General features: G+C 39.6%; 1 long non-coding RNA gene across 1 annotated transcript; it reads left to right on the top strand.

The window, feature by feature from the left end:
- The first annotated feature begins 4,510 nt into the window (after positions 1-4,510).
- LOC111249309 (uncharacterized) lies at positions 4,511-8,849 on the top strand. The gene is made up of 3 exons (XR_015327021.1): positions 4,511-4,649; positions 6,802-6,838; positions 8,673-8,849. It is a non-coding gene; the product is annotated as an uncharacterized LOC111249309 (long non-coding RNA).
- Positions 8,850-13,051: the final 4,202 nt, after the last annotated feature.

Genomic DNA, 13,051 nt, shown 5'->3' with positions numbered 1-13,051 from the left:
CAATATAAGCTATAGCACAATTGCAACCGCTACCTTATGGCGCTTAAAGACTCCACGAGTTTCGCAGTAAGATTTTAAGAGAGATCAATGAATGTATCCAGCCGATTTAAGTTAACCCGTCGTCATGATTAGAGCAGCGCAATTGTGATGAGACATGTCTTTCGATGTTTTCTTAAGTACGGCCGACACCGCTAATAATATATAGGGGTAACTGAAGCAATATGGAATAACACCTATAGCTATCGTATCAAACAGCTGTTCTCGCGCAGGGAAGTAAATAAACCTAGCAGTTTCTTGAGCCTAAACGAAACGACAATTTATTCGTATCTGAGAAAATATTGGTTGAAGATCTTTACGTTGTTAATCCGTATAGCCCTACGAAATATGGTTATATGGCCCAGAGGCAAGACTACATATTTGATATATTTTACAACCATTTACTGGCAGGTAACATATGATGGTGTGTCCTTTATAGGTTGTATGAAGCCGAGTTTTGAATGGCCTAACTTCTAACGCATCAACAAAAATTGCATATATTTTTCGAGAAGTGGGCAAGAACGATCTGCGCCTCGCTTTTCAAAGCCAGCTTGATCGTGTTCGTGTATGATTCCTGTATACGTAATTGCCCGCGGAAAATTTTGGTCCATTATCGTTCATAACGTAGTGCGCATGTCGGCTTCATATATGCCCCAAATGGAACTACGGGCTATTGATTTGCAAACTTCAGAGAATTCTCAAAGCTTTCGTCAGTATCGTCAATTTTCAGCTCGCTTTCCTTTATTTCGAATATATCTTCACAGGAATAAGTCTATTAGTGTGACGTCGAGTATTTCATGAGACCGTTTTGTCCGATCTATCTGTTCTTCTTGCACTCGAAAATTCAAGTGATTGACGCCAGCCAAAAGAGAATGGTACAGTTAATTTGCAATTATTTTTTGATAAATCGTGCAGCCTCTAGCTCGTAGTGTGACGTTCGAATGCTCAAAAAGCAAAACTAGGACCAACATGGGTCTTAAATGCAAAAAGGTTACGCAAAGGCATTCCCATTATCTAATGAGAAAGAAAAAAAAATACTCCAGTATACGTTATAATAGCGTCATAACCTGATGGTGTAAAAAACTGGAGTTCGTAGAGGGTGTATCACTCGCTAAAACTAGATAATAGGAACTAGATTGATTTCTGTACCTTTTGACTTATATAAGTTTATGAGATTCTCTTTTTGACCTTAACAGGTGTACCCAATAGCAATTGCTAACATGTTTCAGCCGGTCGGAGTAATGATTTGTCAAGGAATATAATCACACTTGAGTCTCGCTAAAGTTGCAGCCATATATCTTTTACAAACAAAAGATCAACTTGAATACAAGAGACTATTTTGTTTCGTATGTTGTCTTTCATAGTTATATTTCAACTTGCTCGTTCGCAATGGAAAGAAACTTCTCAGCACGATAAACCACGTGAATAACTATTCATCAAACATTCACAAAAATCGATTTATTTATTATTATCAAAAACTTATTGTTTAAGCTTGTTTTATGTACCTAACCCGCTCTTCATCCGCAGGTTATCATAGTACTGCGTTGCCCCGCCAACTTCCGGAAATCTAAATGTGTGCCACAATTCAAGTCGGTAGCCGTTCGTTTTAATTTTTGTTATCAACTTGAGCTTGTGGTGTATTATCTGAACAACGGAGACTCGGGCCTGCAAAGTTCTACGTGCCTAATAGAAGTGCCTTACTTTAGTATAGACACCGCCTCAAAGATTTATTGTTTAATAGTTGTCAATAGATTGTACTCATAAAGATTTGTAACACGAGTCTTTTCTGTTTTCTCATATATATGTACGCAGGTCGATTTCGATATAATGAAACAAAGAAAAGTAAAAAAAATATATATATATATTTATAATATATATATTGCGAAAGTTATATATATATATAACTTTCGCACTCAACAAGAGTATTTTGCTTTTTTTGTTTCGACGCATTCATCACAGGAGTGGCCGTAAGTGGGTCCCATAAGTACCGGTAATCGAAAACTCTCGAAAATTAGTTTCGTTGGCTTTACGGTCCACATCAACATCGCCACTTAGAAGTGGAAAAGAATGGTGGAAGGTAAAGGTTTATAGTCTTAAAACAAATCTTCATGTTCTAACTAGTTGGCTGCCGGACAGAGCAGAGTGTCCTTTTGCGCCTTCAAGCCTCTTGCCATCTAAAGCAAAGCAACGTTGCTGGCTGGCTTGAGCCCGAATGAAATCGAAAAGAAAAGCGCACACGGCATCGGGTTCGGTTTTGTCTGTCACTATGAGCCGTCGAAGGCGTGTCTTCGAAGATACTTCCCGACGCCCTGTTCGGTATTGCGAACAACGCAAAAATAGAGGGGAAGAAACAGGTATAAGAGAAATACCGCTAACATGCCCCACCCTTTGTTCCTGCAGAACCTGAACCTCAATGAAGAAGGGTCGAAATGGCGCTTGGTTGGGGCAGAACAGTGGCATACTTACCTCCTAACACAACGGGATTAAGCCCAAAGAGAGGTCCGGAGAGAAAAGGACTTGGGAAACGAGAGCTGTAGTTGGGGCATGTTCTTCGTAGTCGACTATGTCGCTGTATATATAGACACACACACACACATATTATCATCGCTGGCAGATCGAAGCTGTTGACTTTCCCTTAGTTCCTTTTTTGAACCTCTGCTTGCGTGGAGCGTATTAGCTTACCTAGTAACTCTGTCAATACGAAGAGACCTTTTGGGGCGCAATTATCGGCCGACGAGTCGCTATCGGCAGATATTTTTCGCGCAACTTTTCCACCATATTGTACTTTTTCTGAACCTCGCGTTCTAAGCGAACATGGTACGACAATAGGGGCAATAGATATAGCAACGGTGTAATAAGTAAAAGAGTGCGAGCGATCTAACTTTTTAACCGAATTCTTCAGACTGAACTCATTTTTTGAAACACAAGCAAAAGTAGACTAGAAAATGCAGAAACATCACCATGCAGAGTTATTTAAAAGAGTGAATTAATTTGGTTTAACACTCGGATCCAAGTTTAATAAACACAAGTACAATGAATTTCTAGGGAAACATGTTAATAAAATACTACTTAAGAGTCCAGTAAGCTTCTCCGAGCTTGTAAAGTAGACACTCCCTAACGTTCCCCGATCTTCCGTTGTGACGTTGTAGGCAATACGGAATAAACTTTTTAGGAATAGTCACTTGGTAATTTTTGACAATAGTATTTGTGGTTTTTTGTTTGAAGGTAGTAAAATAAAGCAATTAACAAAAATCATTTACTTAATTCGAATACAACATAGCAGAAAATTATGAATTATATATACGCACTTATTCTACTAACCTTATGTTAAGCTTAAAACATTTCTCACCTGTCAATCGTTAAAACACAGCGAAAAGATGGATTTGATGGGCGGATGGATTTATGTTTTAAAACCTTTGACGTTTGTATTTCGCATTTATGAGCTTGAGTGTCCTTGGAATATGACGCTTTGAATTTCTTAACTGTGGTTTAACGATGTTAAGGAGGGTCATGTATGCTAGAGCTCAATCGCTTTGACTGGACTCACCCAGGAAGGCTTCAGTTTCAGGAAGTTTCTCCAACAAAAATACTGGTAATTAGTTCCAAGTCGAAAAGATAACGCTTTTTACGCAGCAGATACGTACATCATATGGCTCAAGTGTCAACGTTTGAAAAATACGTCTTCTGCAAGACCATGTAAGGATCGCATAAGGTAAATGATCTCAATCTCTTATCACTGTCACTCTGTTTTTTTCGTATAATTTATCATGGATAGTATCATTTGTAGAAATAACTATAAGTAACATATATATAATATAATAAATATAAAAATACCATAGTGTTGATAAGGTTAAAGAGGTTTTACGACTTTCAGAGATGTCTTTGCGAGTTATTTTCACAAACAATGAAGCGTTTCAGAGATTTTCCAGTGTGTGTTGTGGAAATAACGTGTGGTGAAAAGTCGATGATCAACAATGTACTGTGTATCATATTCAATTCAGTTGTCTCATTGAACGAATGGGTAGAGCATCGTACCTTACTTACAACCGTAAAACCTTACCGATTCCGGTTACCAGCCCGGACCTAGGGTATTTTCTAAGCTATCTATCTATCTATGATAAAATGCTCCATGTGTGACTGAAGCTGAATTTGGTAAATAGTATTTACCCTGCATTTCTCTATAAGAAAAGTGTTTTCTATCAGAAATGATATGACAGTGACAAATGCGAAACAGCACATTATACTAAACGTATGAAGGTGAATCTAAACATAGGAGGAAAAACTTAAATACTCGACCAAAACAGACGGCACCGAAATCGCAGTTTCGTGCTATTTTATGCACGAATTTAAACTCTGACAGACACCGTCATCGATTCGAGAAACGACGAAGTTCGTCTAGATTACCGATAGATTTGACCATTGACAAGGCGCCCCAAAACGATTGCTGTATATAGTGGTTGCCGGAACAAACTCTCAGCGCTCTTCAAATGGACAATGCTCGAAATGCACAGGATAGACGTCGCAGAACCAGGAAAGAGCGACGAAGGGACCGAAAACGCGGACAAAATAATAGGAGCAACAGTAACAACGTCCAACAGCTTCAACGTCAAAAAGTTTGTTACGAAGCGCTGAAATAGCCATTTACTATATATAGGGTTATTTTGTCAATGTGATGGTTGCTTGGCGGTATGGAATCAGGCGCCCCGACGCAAGAGCGGTCGTGATAATCAATTAGACAATTAGTTCACCATTCTCGGCAACATGTTGTCGTGACAACAGCTCAATAAGAGTGAGCCTGACGTTGCCAAATACTGGGCAGGCAGAGCTGGCCTGCCTATTTTGGCGACCGTCGAGACGTAGTTGATAATAGCAACAAGGTCGTTGTGAAATTTGTTCCTGTCAACTAGCTAGCAAAATCCTCAATAGGGATGCGCGGACGTCGTAGATGGTTCGATGTGTGTGTGTATCGCTTCTGCCTTTGCCACACTATGGTACAGAAAGTTCAGGTGCATTCAAATTGGCCTCCGTAATGACATGTACCATTATTTGATCATATCGTGTAATATGGTGCTCTTTTACGTGAAAACGTTAACCGTTAAGTGATATAGTAAGGACACAATATAAACAAAGCTCGCAGCAATTCATAAGTCCCGCAGTACTACATTTGAAAAAATGAAATAAAGAGATCCGAGTTTAGAATAGAACACCCGTCCTAGATAGACCCCAAGGGAATCTACTAGTTAACGAAAAACGTTAAGTTTCATAGTTCATAACGTGAAACATTGAATAGAATATATTGTAAGGTATCTTTGATGTACTAAATTATTTCGCGATAAGGTCCGACGTGTCAGTCACTATTAGATAGGACATATATCTTAACGCTGTCACAAACACCGCATTTAAGTAGCGAAGGGAGAAGCATTACATTTAAGAAGCGAGAAGCATTACTTTCACGGTTCATTTCAGTGTGTTTCAGTAATGGTGACTGACAAAAGACTTGTTTGCGCCTCATAAATATTGAATCTTACATTGTATGCTCCTTGAATTGCAAAGGTTAGGCTAGTTAATACGACCAAGACCTGAGAATATTTCGTGCATCTCTGAGATCCGAACATCAAATGTAATATAAGTAGTTTAGAAGGTAACTGTTTCCAGGGTCGATTATGGAGGCTTTAAGTGCCTTCCTATGGCGCAACGTGGTCAGATCTGAGACTCACCAATTGACAGGCGGTACGCTTATACTTAAGAACATAATTACACCAAAATATGTCTGCATGAAACAATAGCACTTCAGACAATATACTTAATAATAAGATGAATTTTAACAGCGGTATTTGAGACGGTGCATTTCGCTTTAATCAGGGAAGTCTGGTAAGCCTTTCACGCTGTTCACGCTGGCGGGTATTGCCTGTAGGGCTAGTAACTAGGCAACTAACTTTTTGAAGGTTGTTGGCAGCTGGAAAGGAATTCTTAGAACTTAAGACTAATCAAATATGATCTGGAGATCAATCATGCCGACGCTAGCGATTAGTACGCGATGTTTTATGATACACACAGGTGATCACAGAATACCGTTAGAACGGGATCTTATAATAAGAACATAGCGTTGCTTTTTTTCTGTTCTACAGATGAAACCCCTAACAAACTTTGACTCCAAACAAAAACTATGCTATTCGGATAGGTAAAGAGTAAACTTATACAGCCGAACTCTTGCTTGCTGCCTGTCTATAAATCATTAGTATCTGTTGATCTAAGCACACCGCTGAAACGCTCTAAGGCTGTCATACTATTTTCAATGGAGACACCCATTTTCCAGTTCTGTGTTAAACACTATGAAAACGCCGTCGAAAACAATTGCTTACATAGCAAGCAAGTTCTATCAAATAATAGAATCGTATTAAACCGTAGTGAAGAGTTTATATTCGCATTCATTCATATACTATGAAAAGGCTGGATACAATAGAATAGCGTTTACATGTCCTTCATCTATGCTTTTTTAACGTCGTCGTACTCGAATGTTTCCTTGACTCCGATACAATATGCCGTGAAGTCGGTTACAAAGATAGCGTAACGCCAACCTAAATGACGTGCTTCTGAAACGGTTCAATTATAAATGAACTTACAAACTATCTGCTGATTGTTAGGGAACAAGTACAGATTGTCTTTAAACCGTTCGTTGTAAACAAAATTGTAGGTACGGTATCAACTTCTTAGAAGCAGGCACATTTAGGTTAGTGGTCTCATGCATACGAATTTTCTTCGCAGGGTGATGGCGACGTACAAAAGGCTACACAGGACATTGGTAAGTCATCACCGTCACCTCCTCGGACTTTCGTTTTTAATCCAGAAGATCGTTTTTTTCAAGCCGCTGTACGGTTTGCCTTTGCGTGGTTGACCGCAATCTTTAGCTTCACCGTCATCCAACTCTTGCATAAATGAGCCTCCATATGAAGATGAACTTAGGCGTCACGTGTGTGCTATAATTAATAAACGTGCGCAAAAAATCGCTAAAAAACAAATCCATATTCGTCCTGCACAAGTTGTAGGGCTGCTATTAACTTTATCGGCATTCATTTTGATTTTACGAGACTAAAATCAACTTGATGCTTCGTTGTTCCTGGTACGTAGGAAACACACACGCAATTGAAAGTAAAATATAAATTTCAACGTGCTACCGATTAGAGCATCCGATAAAATAGTCAGCTTTTTTTGACTTGCAATGACGTACTCCTCAGGGAAACAACCATCAATATTAATAGCGCGTGACGCGCTAGCGATCGCTGAAGCCCGACTAAGCCTGGGTCTAAATAAATTCCATACTCGTTTTAAAAGTCTTCTCATCCTTCTCTTTGTGGCTGAAAAACTGTAGCTACAATGTAGAATAGCACGCGGTTAAAGTTACTGAAATATTCGCAAATCAGTAAATATAATAGAAGTTTAAAACAATATATGTGTATACTTAACTGCAATCTAGCTGCCAGCACGAGTGGCTTCAGAGAGGAAATTTATCAGCAATCGTTCCCACGAGCTTTTATCTTTGAAGCAAGATATTTACTTTGAGTACAATTTTAATAAAAATGTTATGTTAGGCCTTTTTTTGCAAGGTATACGACTTTCTAAGCACTCAGAAGCTTCAACTTAAAACGAATACCCATTAATTTTGCTGCTTATTTAATCTCGTACGTACATTACTCTTCGAACTTTGTCCGTACTCTTTCATCGATAGGTGTCCATTCTTATTTGCTTTTATTCCAATTCTAATGTACATATACATAAAAGATAAAATTTGAAATAGATTAGGAACCCGTAATTAAGTTATTCTCCACGGCTGCGTTTCGTGCTTTGTTGGGCAACAACGAATTCTATTAAAGTTATGTTCTGAGTAGTTTTTTTTTTTTTAACTAACAGCGACATAACAGTAATCTCGTATGTATCGTCTCAGTACCAGGCCAACTGAAAAGCCTCAAGTCAACTGAAGTCCGAATTAGACAAGAAAAGTAGAATTCTTCTATCTTCTTCGGGCAATTCGCTCCTAGGTTAGAGTTCCCCTTGTTAAGTCTTTGGGACCTCTTTTGGGTCTGAAGTTTCTTTGGGATAATCATTTTTGCTTCATAGTGTGGTTTGATCTTGAGCAAATGGTCTGCTTGACGGACCCTCTAGCTTGTCTATAAGTTATTACTTCGTTTCTCCGACCACGCTTTTGGAATTGAACAACTTTTTAAACGAGTTGCTACCATTATGCCGCTAGTACTATTGCGAACACTCTACGTTTTAATTAACCATCGTAATACAATTTTTGCCTTATAGCTGAACTTGCTGATTCACATCTGCTCTGGTAACAGTAGAAAATTCCAAAATAAGGTAATGGTGCGTTCATGCAATTGCCTTTGCATGTTTGGCGACCTCCACCATTTTGACTGGACAGCAGCCGTCAAAAAGCATATTTTCTACTCACGCAAACACACCGGTCACAACTCCTCTGCTACAGTTGGCATACAAATCCATATCCTGGCCATTTATCCCAGTTTACCAGCTGTGTACATATGTATATTTTTGGTGTAATTTTATTTTTACCCGTTGTAATGTTGGATAGCACGTTATACAATATTTACCTGTATTTCTTCGCTGATGTTAAGTTGCAGAAATCGTGGCCGGCTGTAACTGAAGTTCAGTTTCGTAGGGTCGTTACTCAAACAGTTCGCAGTTCCATTGTTCGACCGGAAACGCGTCGAGATTTTGTAGCGGGCGCTGTGCACCCTCGACGCTACCCCACACTATTGTGGTCGAGAGGATTCGCGGGTGCTGACCACATGACACCTCGCCCGGTACTCCAGAACTCGGCGACCACAGCGGCATTACTGTCCACTGTATAAACAGCTTTGGCCAACGACACTTGTTGGCGTCGACCCTTCTAATGCCAATGTGGTTTCGGTTAACAACGCTCACGAGGCCGATGCCGACAACGGCGACGACGGTGTTTCCGCAGCAGCAAGTAAATCTGGCACTGAAGTGAATACCAAATATGAATATATGCTGATACCTTGCAAAACTGTCAATGATGTGAGACGTTTTATCGGATCTGTAACAAATTACGAGAGCTTAACTATATTAGTTATGCTAAGCCTCAACGCCAACTTCATTAGATATGTAGCAAATGCTGAATTACCCATTTACAGAAAAATCAATGGATACATTGTTTCGTTCAAATACACCGCTGCTTCGGTAAAATTTCGATTTTACCCACGTATAGATAAGTTACTTTGGAATTTGTGAAGTTAATAAATATCGGACCAGCAGCACAGTTGTGTAATTTTCTACGCGGCTTATGTATCTATACCACCATCGAGACGTAACTAATCCGACTTGGCCGAAATATCAGACCTTGGATGCCTGTTTTCATCATGTGTTCCTCTAGGAGTGTCTCTAGCTCTGTCTGAAGAACGCAAACTATAATATATGTCATATATTATACTGCTAAATACATACAGTGGACTGATAATAAATTAAATATTCTAAATTCAATAGCCGTAAATATTCGGAGCATGTAGAAAGTGGATCAATGCAATATGATCATTGAAGTTCACAAGATATCCCAATAAATCATTCAAACCAGAGGGTCCTATGGGGCAATATTGTCGTAATCCAACAAACACCAGTATATAACTCAGTATTTGCAAATTTTATTTATTTCAATTAAATATTGTTTTACACTGTACTACGTTAGTGCAACTTTCTGCTTTTAAATTGGCACGGCTGAAAACATTAAACTGTTCTAGTTTTACAGCGATCCAGGTAATTTTTCATATTTCAATTAATAGAAAAGGCTGGTACTTCGAAATTTGCGTACAAAAAAGCGTGCTTCTAGTGAGCGATATTTTTAGGCGCTTAAATAGAGTATGTACCTGGAATGTGCTCATTAAGGTACACTGGCACCAGTGAAAAGGTTATGACCACCCAATCTTCGTTACAATTTCATATCTACCTCAGTAATTCGTAATCGTTCTCAGGTCAGGCGCAATGCAGATGGCTTTATCAAAAAACCGCTATCGACTCGACGCGAATTTGTCATTTCTGGACAAATCCGTGAATATATATGAGTCGTGGGCGCAATTATTCTACTTACGATATAGGACAAAGTTTTTAATCCACTTCGAGTCAATTGCCGGTAAGGTCACACTCGCTTTATACCGTAGACAGCAGGCAGAACTAGTCGAGTTATCCACTCCGCTGAGGAAGCTAATTGAGGCACTGGAATCGTAACAAAAATATCGCTAGCAGTGGCGAGGGCATTTGAGGTTCTGGTAAGAGGCCACTGATTAGTGCTTGTTGACGCCAAACCCTTTACGCACATAAAGCTGACTAGACTGGACCTTTACCTCGGGTCGGGTTGATCCTTGAAGGAAAACTAAGGTTAAGTAAAAAATCTAATCATATTATATCTAGCAAATAGGGAATGCGGCGGAGGAGGAGGACGGCGGTTATTTGTGCCTAAAAAAAGGCTTCCTTACTGTTTATTGCAGCACATACACTAAGAAACACCTACGCTAAGAAGCACTTAATTACTTTGTTCGATAACTTGTTAATAAAGCATTATGCACGACAAACAACAGCTTCAGATTGACGGGTAGTAATATCTCGAGGGGATGGCAGCATGCAGTATCGTTTAAAAACGACCATCCATGCATCCAAACTCTTCAAACGTTCGCGCTGGTCGTATGCTGGCTGGAATTGTCACAGAATCGCGGAGTAACAGACAAATTCCCAGTGAACGAATGCATCATTAATTTCATGCATTTTTGGTCCTTGCAAATCTGCTAGTGACAGCTTACAGCTGATAAGCTCCGTATCCACCGAACTAGGCACTAGGGTCCATAAAAAATACATAAAAAAATTCAATAATGTTGTCACGCTCAGCATCCCTAAAGACGACGAGTTTATTGAAGCATCATGATCTGAATATGCGCTCCGCATTTGTTCTTAACAGTACCCATTAGCAAAATGATATTGCTCAAGCAAAAATTTTCCCAATAGGAAAAAACACAATCTTAATCTACACATTTCAACGCGGTATTAACATCTGTATGTTATTTTTGCGTGTACAGCATAAGTCACTACCGATATTGTTGATTTAGGTAGCTTTGTAGCGAGCTAGGATTGTTCGACGTCCTAGAAGAAGGAATAAATACAATTTCACGGCCGGAAACAGGCGAACAAGGCGCCTTGATAATTACGCTGCGTGCATATGAATGAAAAGCCTTCTGCGCACAGCCGTCCGTCGACCTGCTTTGCTTCGGTGGCCGTCAACGTCAGCCATTCATTTGAGGCTAAGCCAACCGACGGAAGCATTACCTTGTCTCGCACTGCTCAACGATATATAATACTTATTTCCAACAGCCGTGGCGGTCATGGTGGAGGCTGTGGTGGTGGATAGGCTGATAAAGGATTGTGAGGAGCCTGCGCACGGTAGAGCCAAAAATTTGCGCTTTCATTGCCATCAGCTGGTCGCGCGTACTAAATGACGCATTGATAGCTCATCCGTTTTTTACTGTCTTTGCCCATCGAGAATTCTGAATTGCAAAGTTTGTGTCACGTCAATGAGCTTCCCTACCCTGGCGGGCCATCGGAAGATAACCCCACCTCAACAAACAGATCGAATATTTAGGTGCGATCGTGTTTCGTTTTCAGATATAATGAAACTAGAATAGCTTCTGTGCAAGAATATCTGGCTGAAAAGTCCAGTAAGGAATAGAATCGACTATTGGTTGTAATAGTCCACACTCGTGTCTTGCTTGCTAGGGATAGAGTCCACTATCTTTGAAAATGTTCCCTTTCAATACTATTGAAATCAGGACCCCACCACGATAAGACTGACGGATGAGTAACTGAGTTCGAGAAACGAACGTTGTTCTTGTCGTAATAGGTAGATCTTACTTGTTGAGAGCATATCCACAATTAAGTGATATCTAGCTATTATAAGGACCAAATCGTATATATTTGTATGAAGCCGACATAGAAGCCTCTGTTATTTCAATATTTTCAACTCTACAGGTTATGTGGGGATACAAATGATAAACTGTGGTTTATTCTAGCAATGGACTTTTCGAGCACTTTCCATACGCGCATACCTTCATTTTTCATTAATGGTACTAAAAGCTATTACCTACTACGTTGAGTACATACCGTGTCTTTATCCCCTTAGGAAGTAAGTGTCGGTGTAAACATCAATTTAGTTTCGTCCATATATGAATACATTTCGGCTACAAAATCTGTAGCATACACTGATATAGCAATATGGGTAATAGATCGAACATATGGGTACATAATATGGCGCCGAAATTCTGCGACACCCTTCTTATTACAGCATGAAGTGGCCACTTCAGTTACGTATATATGAAACCATACAGTTTTAGTGCGCTAGCATATTCCTCGTAGATCACTGAAAAGTCTTCTTTTTTATCGTTGTGCTTTCGTTAAGCATGTGTATTCGGTAGACGTCTCCGGTGATAAAAAAGAAAAAAACGTTTATTTTTTTGCTTGGTCCTGACTCTTCACAGAGATCTTATGAACCTTTTTTTTTTCTATATCACTCAGCGTATCGTGTCGTCTGCCCGTTTTATAAACGATATCTACCGTGTCGAGAACCGGAACATGGAGCGAACAGATTCAGACTCAGTGCTTTATGTGAGCATCTCTTCAACATCACGAAATTCGAGTGCTGGGAGAACATGGTGTAGTACTGGAGACTTAAGATTTTCACGCAGTTGTGTATTATTTGGTGATAGTATTGTATGGGTAGCTAAAATGCCTGGAGAAGGAAGACGGCGTTGGGAAATGTAGGACGAAAATGGTAATTATCTTAGATTACTATTAGGAACATCTCACCCCTCTCAACGGCATGGGTCTGTAATGAAAGACAGAGTCACATTCATAATTTATTCATAGAACGACGTTAACCCGGCTCTTTCACCTACACACATTGTAGGTATTCAGTTGGTCTTGGCTAGTACGCAAGGTT

Source organism: Varroa destructor, unplaced genomic scaffold (genome assembly GCF_002443255.2).
Source record: "Varroa destructor unplaced genomic scaffold, Vdes_3.0 BEIS01000004.1, whole genome shotgun sequence".
Taxonomy (NCBI): Eukaryota; Metazoa; Arthropoda; class Arachnida; order Mesostigmata; family Varroidae; genus Varroa; species Varroa destructor.
Note: the sequence above shows the minus strand (reverse complement) of the source record. Positions and strands in the feature narration are given on the sequence as shown.